Genomic DNA, 6,648 nt, shown 5'->3' on the forward strand with positions numbered 1-6,648 from the left:
GAAAGGCTTATGCAAGACCTCCTGTCTGCTAACTTCAAGTCTCCTCAATTCTGAATCTCTTGGTAGATCTGCATCTTTTGATGCCACAGACCCACTCCCTCTGTCCTCCTTAAAATCCGTACTACCCGACCTGTCAAAGCAGAGTCTTCATATGCTGTGCCTTTGTCTGTGCTGGGGAGAAGACTCAGAGAAAGTGCTGCATCCTGGGAGCTAGAACACTGGAGCGGGTTGGGACTCGGGAGCATTCTAAGGGTGGAAGAGCATGGTCCTTTAGCTTGGAGCAAGGTGATGGTTCAAAACATTCAGGCACAGGATAAGCAAAAAATGAAAAGAAGGCCAGCCAGTGGGTCAGAGTCTAAGAAACAGGAACCAGTAGTCTGGTCCGTAGGCATGAATAGCAGCCTCCCTTCCCCAGGTGGGAAGTGTGACCAGCAGACGTAGTCTAGGCAGCAGACACAGAAGCCCCGCACAAAATGTCAGAAAACTCCTCGCAGGAGTAATACAGACCACCCATTACAGAAATTTACCTTGCCTCAAAGACCTTGATTTGGGACTTCATGGTGTCTGACACTTTCTACTAAAGGTAAGAAAACACATCCATTGTTGATCTCTTTCAGTTCCCTTTACATCAGATTTCAAAGACTTCACTTCTGGTAGTACGGAAGATAGGATTACCTGGAGACTTCCCACTGCAGAACAGTTAGAAATGCTGGATAACGCTAACAAACATTCCTTCAAATGCATACCTGAGCTCACCAAAAAAATCAGTGGAGAGCTCCAGGGGCTCAAAATGCATAAGGAATGGAATGGACGCTGGAGCAGTAGAAGCATGAACCCTGGTACAAAGAGGGTAGGGATTTGCCAGTTTACAGAAACCAGGACTTGGGTTTTCACAAACAGAGAATGAAAGTTTCTGAGAAAATGTGCCATGATTTGGTGTCTCTCTGGTGACCTTGTAGTCTTCTGGCCAGAACCAGCACCCAGATCTTTCTTCCCATTGACTAGTCCTGAGGAAGGACAGGGTGAACTTTCTTCAATGGGTCTTCTGGATATGTTTATCTTTATCAGAAGGCAGAGGGCATTGAAGCTACTTCAGTACAACATAAAAAACCCTAGAGACCCTCAGAGTCCTCTAGCTCTGGGCATTTAGTCTCTCAGGAGCCGTTAGCTCCTTATCGTCTCACCCAGGTTCACAAAGTTGATGGTTACATCTTTCACTCTTCCTGCCTGCCCCACTACCAGGCTCCTAGAGCCTAGAATCTGTAGCCCAGAGGGTCCTGAGACCAGAGCCTACTCTGCCTTAAAAGGAATAGTCAAGACTAGAATGCTCTTTCTGAAAATTACACAATTATTCCTTTTAGAAGGAGGGAGTCTGTCTGCTGTTAAAGCCAAATGTGATGTGTTTCCTTTAAAAAGTCTCCATAGTGACAGTTTTGGTCATGGCCCCCTCAAGTCTGGAACAAGCATCTAGGAGAAATATTGGAGGCCTCAGGACATGGCACCAAACTGTCAGGTCAGGAAACCAGCAAGGCACCTTGGAAGGAAAAAGGGGCACACAGTTACAGTAAAAGCAGAGTTCCTTATCGGTGATGTTCGCTCTCCTCCAACAAGGAATTCCGTGTTTCCCTGAGAAGGTAAACATGAGGTTATTAGCCCTGAGATGACTCACTAAAACACACCCAGAGTAGCTGTGTGTTCACTGGGAGACCCCCGTTGGCAGTGCAGGCTGTAAATTATGGTCATTCCTAAGAGGTAACAAGAGAGGTTCTGTCAGCTGTGCGATTACTTTGTTTTGGCAGGACACTTTGGAGTCAAGAAAACATTGGCTGGAGTTCAAGGCCAAGATTTTGGATCAGCTGCCACCATAATTTTTCAGAAATGTGATGACTGTTCCTCAAGAAATAGTTTCCTAAGTAGGCTACAGGAATGTCTCCTGTACATGTTCGAATGGGATTTAAAGAATGAAGCCCTTGGGGACCAACGAGTTGAAGCGAGTTACCATGGGCTTCTCAAGCAAAGGGTGAGGAGCCGAGGTCATATTGGGGATCTCCTCCCCAAATGGAGTGAAAGAATTAGAGAGCGATTTTCATTGAAGTGAGCCATGCCTGGACGCTCTATCTTCTACATGATATGTGAGAACAGCGATAGAAAGTCTACCGAGGTTACTCAGATAGATTTCTCTTTAAGTTCTGTGTTATACTAGCAGTGTAAGCTTCCGACACTTCCCCATATCCTGGTTGTATGTGATAATAGTAAAGAGGAGAATCGTGAACATCTGATTTGCCCCATGCCTACAGAGGGTACTGGATTGCACTCACTCTTTCATGCCTATTCACAGTCCTTCATTTGTGCAGCAGAAACCATCACTCATACCTGAAACTTCAGGGGATCATTGCAATCTGAATACCCGAATATGAGTCCATGGCTTGGCTTGGCGCGAAGAACATTCCCTGCTCTTTTTTATTTAACATAACATTGCATCTATGTGAACACCCTATTAACACTGTACATTGAGCTCATCAACAGGAACATTTACAATGTACCTGAGTTCCTAAGAAAGAAAAGGAGGTCAAGTTTGGATGGTTGGAGGTTGGGTATGAAACTGAGAGTCGAAAACTGAGTCAGAAATACCATTATGGAAGCACAGATGCGATACCTGTGGAGAACTAAGCATTCGTGAGGGAAGAGAGAAGAAAATGTCAGTCCTTTGAGGCAGCAGCTGGGCCATGCAGATAATAACCTGGAAATTGACTTATTATGTTATTGTATTCATTTTGTTGACTTTATGAGGGTATATTAAAAACACTGTTTGCTCTCTAAGAGATTAAAAAAAGATGGTAGCCAGTCTCAGAGTTTATGTCATTCACACAAATGGTTTCCAAGGTGGAGGCTGATGCTGGGTTTCTCATTTTGTTTAGGAAATTGTATCCATTACTCTGGGCTTCCCCAGTGGCTCAGTGGTAAAGAATCCACCTGCAGTGCAGGAGCCACAGGAGACATTGGTTCAATCCCTAGGTCAGGAAGATCCCCTGGAGGAGGGCATGGCAACCCACTCCAGTATTCTTGCCTGGAGAATCCCATGGACAGAAGACCCTGGTGAGCTCCAGTCCATGGGATTGCAAAGAGTTTGACACCACTGGAGTGACTTAGCATGCATGCATGCATTCATTACTCTACGGAAGCCCTGAAAATTATCTTTGCTCTACTATGAGTGTTCTTAGATAGCTTCTACACCATGAAATTAAAAGACGTTTACTTCTTGGAAGGAAAGTTATGACCAACCTAGACAGCATGTTAAAAAGCAGAGACATTACTTTGCCAACAAAGGCCCATCTAGTCAAGGCTATGGTTTTTCGTCATATATGGATGTGAGTGTTGGACTATAAAGAAAGCTGAGCACTGAAGAATTGATGTGTTTGAACTGTGGTGTTGGAGAAGACTCTTGAGAGTCCCTTGGACTGCAAGGAGATCCAACTAGTCCATCCTAAAGGAGATCAGTCCTGGGTGTTCACTGGAAGGACTGATGTTGAAGCTGAAACTCCAATACTTTGGCCACCTGATGTGCAGAGCTGACTCATTGGAAAAGACCCTGATGCTGGGAAAGATTGAAGGCAGGAGGAGAAGGGAACAACAGAGGATGAGATGGCTGGATGGCATCACCAGTCAGTGGTGGTTTTGGACCAAACCCAATGGACATGGGTTTGGGTGAACTCCGGGAGTTGGTGATGGACAGGGAGGCCTGGTGTGCTGTAGTTCACAGGGTCGCAAAGAGTTGGACATGACTGAGCAACTGAACTGAACTGAACACTATAATATAATATCAGTACTGAAAATGTCACAAGAGATAGTGGTGTACAAATGATATAGACTGCTTCTTTGGAAGGCCTACTTTATTTCAATTGTTTTGAATTAAATTTTTATTTTCTATATTTTTTATCATGTTCCCAACTTTACCACATGTGCTACGTGATGTGTGGGAGTGGGTGTACATTTAAAGAGGTGGGAAGGGGCTCTAAAAAGTTCAACAGCAAAGTTTCCAATTATCAAATTCCCACTAAATCTTACCCTTTTGTGTCATTCTCCCCATTGTTGTTGTTGTTGCTCAGGCACTTGGTTGTATCTGACTGTTTGCAACCCCGCAAACTGTAGCCCACCAGGCTCCTCTGTGCATGGGATTTCCCAGCAAGAATATGGGAGTGGGTTGCCATTTCCTACTCCAGGGGATTTTTCCAACCCAGGATTAGAATCTGTGTCTCCTACATTGCCAGGCAGATTCTTCACCACTGAGCCACCATGGAAGCCCAAGATTTTAAGTAGAAGGCTTACATGATCAAATTTATGTTTTCAAAAGATTACTGTGACAGCAGGAGAAAGAGTTGGAGGGGATCCAAGAAAGAGTCATTGTGGATGCCAGAAGTCCAGAAAGTAAGCTGTTGCAGTAATAGGCGAGAAATGACGGCAACCACTCTGGCCACCAATGATAACTAATGACTTAGTTCGTGTTAGTGCAAACAGAGAAGTGACCATTTCAATAGATACTTCAAAGACAAAATGAAGATCTGGTGATTAACTGAATTGATGGAGTACTGGGGAGATGAAAAAGAGGGGGTTTGTTTTTTTTTTTTTTTTTTGGTAAAAGAGTGGTATTAAGCGCACTGATCGCATCATAGGGGCTATACCCTCATGCTCTCTTTTAATCCTGATTCCCTCTCAAAAATCTCATCTCTTTTGTCATTCAGTCACTAAGTCATGTCTGACTCTCCTACTCTTTGCAACCCCATAGACTGCAGCACATCAGGCTCCTCTGTCCTCCACTGTCTCCCAGAGTTTGCTCAACCTCATGTTCATTGAGTCGGTGATGCTATACAGCCATCTCATCCTCTGTCACCCCCTTCTTCTCCTGCCCTCAATCTTTCCCAGCATCAGGTTCTTTTCCAAAGATTCAGCTCTTTGCATCAGGTTGCCAAAGTATTGGACTTCAGCTTCAGCAACAATCCTCCAATTTGCAATGCGTACACAGCCTCACCAAAATACTGAGGGACAATTGGGAATCTTAGCTGAGATCACAAAAACATATTCATATTTTAAGGATTTCCATTAAAAGAATCAAAATCTTTGATCTCCCAGCAGACACTCCGGGCAGAACTCTCACCAGGGCTGTTATTAAGCTGGGAAATTTATCCTAACATTCAAGGTTCTTTTTAGAGCATGGGGTATCTTTCATCTGCTAGTGTAAAAAGTAAAATAGACTTTTGAAACTCTGGTTTCTAGACCTGAGTTTACTGTTTAGTTACTTTACAAGCAGCTTTAAGACAGGTCACTACTGATCAGCTTATCATAATAACAACAATCAGGATAGTGACAATCATGCAACAATATGTCCACTCCACTCCACTTAGTGTATCCTTCCAAACCATCATATTGAAACCTAAAAGCAAAATGGCTGTCTGGCGAGGCCTTACAAATAGCTGTGAAAAGAAGAGAAGTGAAAAGCAAAGGAGAAAAGGAAAGATATAAACATCTGAATGCAGAGTTCCAAAGAATAGCAAGAAGAGATAAGAAAGCCTTCTTCAGCGATCAGTGCAAAGAAATAGAGGAAAACAACAGAATGGGAAAGACTAGGGATCTCTTCAAGAAAATCAGAGATACCAAAGGAACATTTCATGCAAAGATGAGCTCGATAAAGGACAGAAATGGTATGAACCTAACAGAAGCAGAAGATATTAAGAAGAGATGGCAAGAATACACAGGAGAACTGTACAAAAAAGATCTTCATGACCCAGATAATCACGATGGTGTGATCACTCACCTAGAGCCACACATCCTGGAATGTGAAGTCAAGTGGGCCTTAGAAAGCATCACTACGAACAAAGCTAGTGGAGGTGATGGAATTCCAGTGGAGCTATTCCAAATCCTGAAAGATGATGCTGTGAAAGTGCTGCACTCAATCTGCCAGCAAATTTGGAAAACTCAGCAGTGGCCACAGGACTAGAAAAGATCAGTTTTCATTCCAATTCCAATGCCAAAGAATGCTCAAACTACCGCACAATTGCACTCATCTCACACTCTAGTAAAGTAATGCTCAAAATTCTCCAGGCCAGGCTTCAGCAATATGTGAACCGTGAACTTCCTCATGTTCAAGCTGGTTTTAGAAAAGGCAGTGGAACCAGAGATCAAATTGCCAACATCCGCTGGATCATAGAAAAAGCAAGAGAGTTCCAGAAAAACATGTATTTCTGCTTTATTGACTATGCCAAAGCCTTTGACTATGTGGATCACAATAAACTGGAAAATTCTGAAAGAGATGGGAATACCAGACCAGCTGACCTGCCTCTTGAGAAATGTGTATGCAGGTCAGGAAGCAACAGTTAGAACTGGACGTGGAACAACAGACTGGTTCCAAATAGGAAAAGGAGTTCATCAAGGCTGTATATTGTTACCCTGTTTATTTAACTTATATGCAGAGTACATCATGAAAAACGCTGGACTGAAAGAAACACAAGCTGGAATCAAGATTGCTGGGAGAAATATCAATAATCTCAGATATGCAGATGACACCACCCTTATGGCAGAAAGTGAAGAGGAACTCAAAAGCCTCTTGATGAAAGTGAAAGTGGAGAGTGAAAAAGTTGGCTTAAAGCTCAACAT

This window comes from Bison bison, unplaced genomic scaffold (genome assembly GCF_000754665.1).
Source record: "Bison bison bison isolate TAMUID 2011002044 unplaced genomic scaffold, Bison_UMD1.0 scf7180017864331, whole genome shotgun sequence".
Classification (NCBI taxonomy): domain Eukaryota; kingdom Metazoa; phylum Chordata; class Mammalia; order Artiodactyla; family Bovidae; genus Bison; species Bison bison.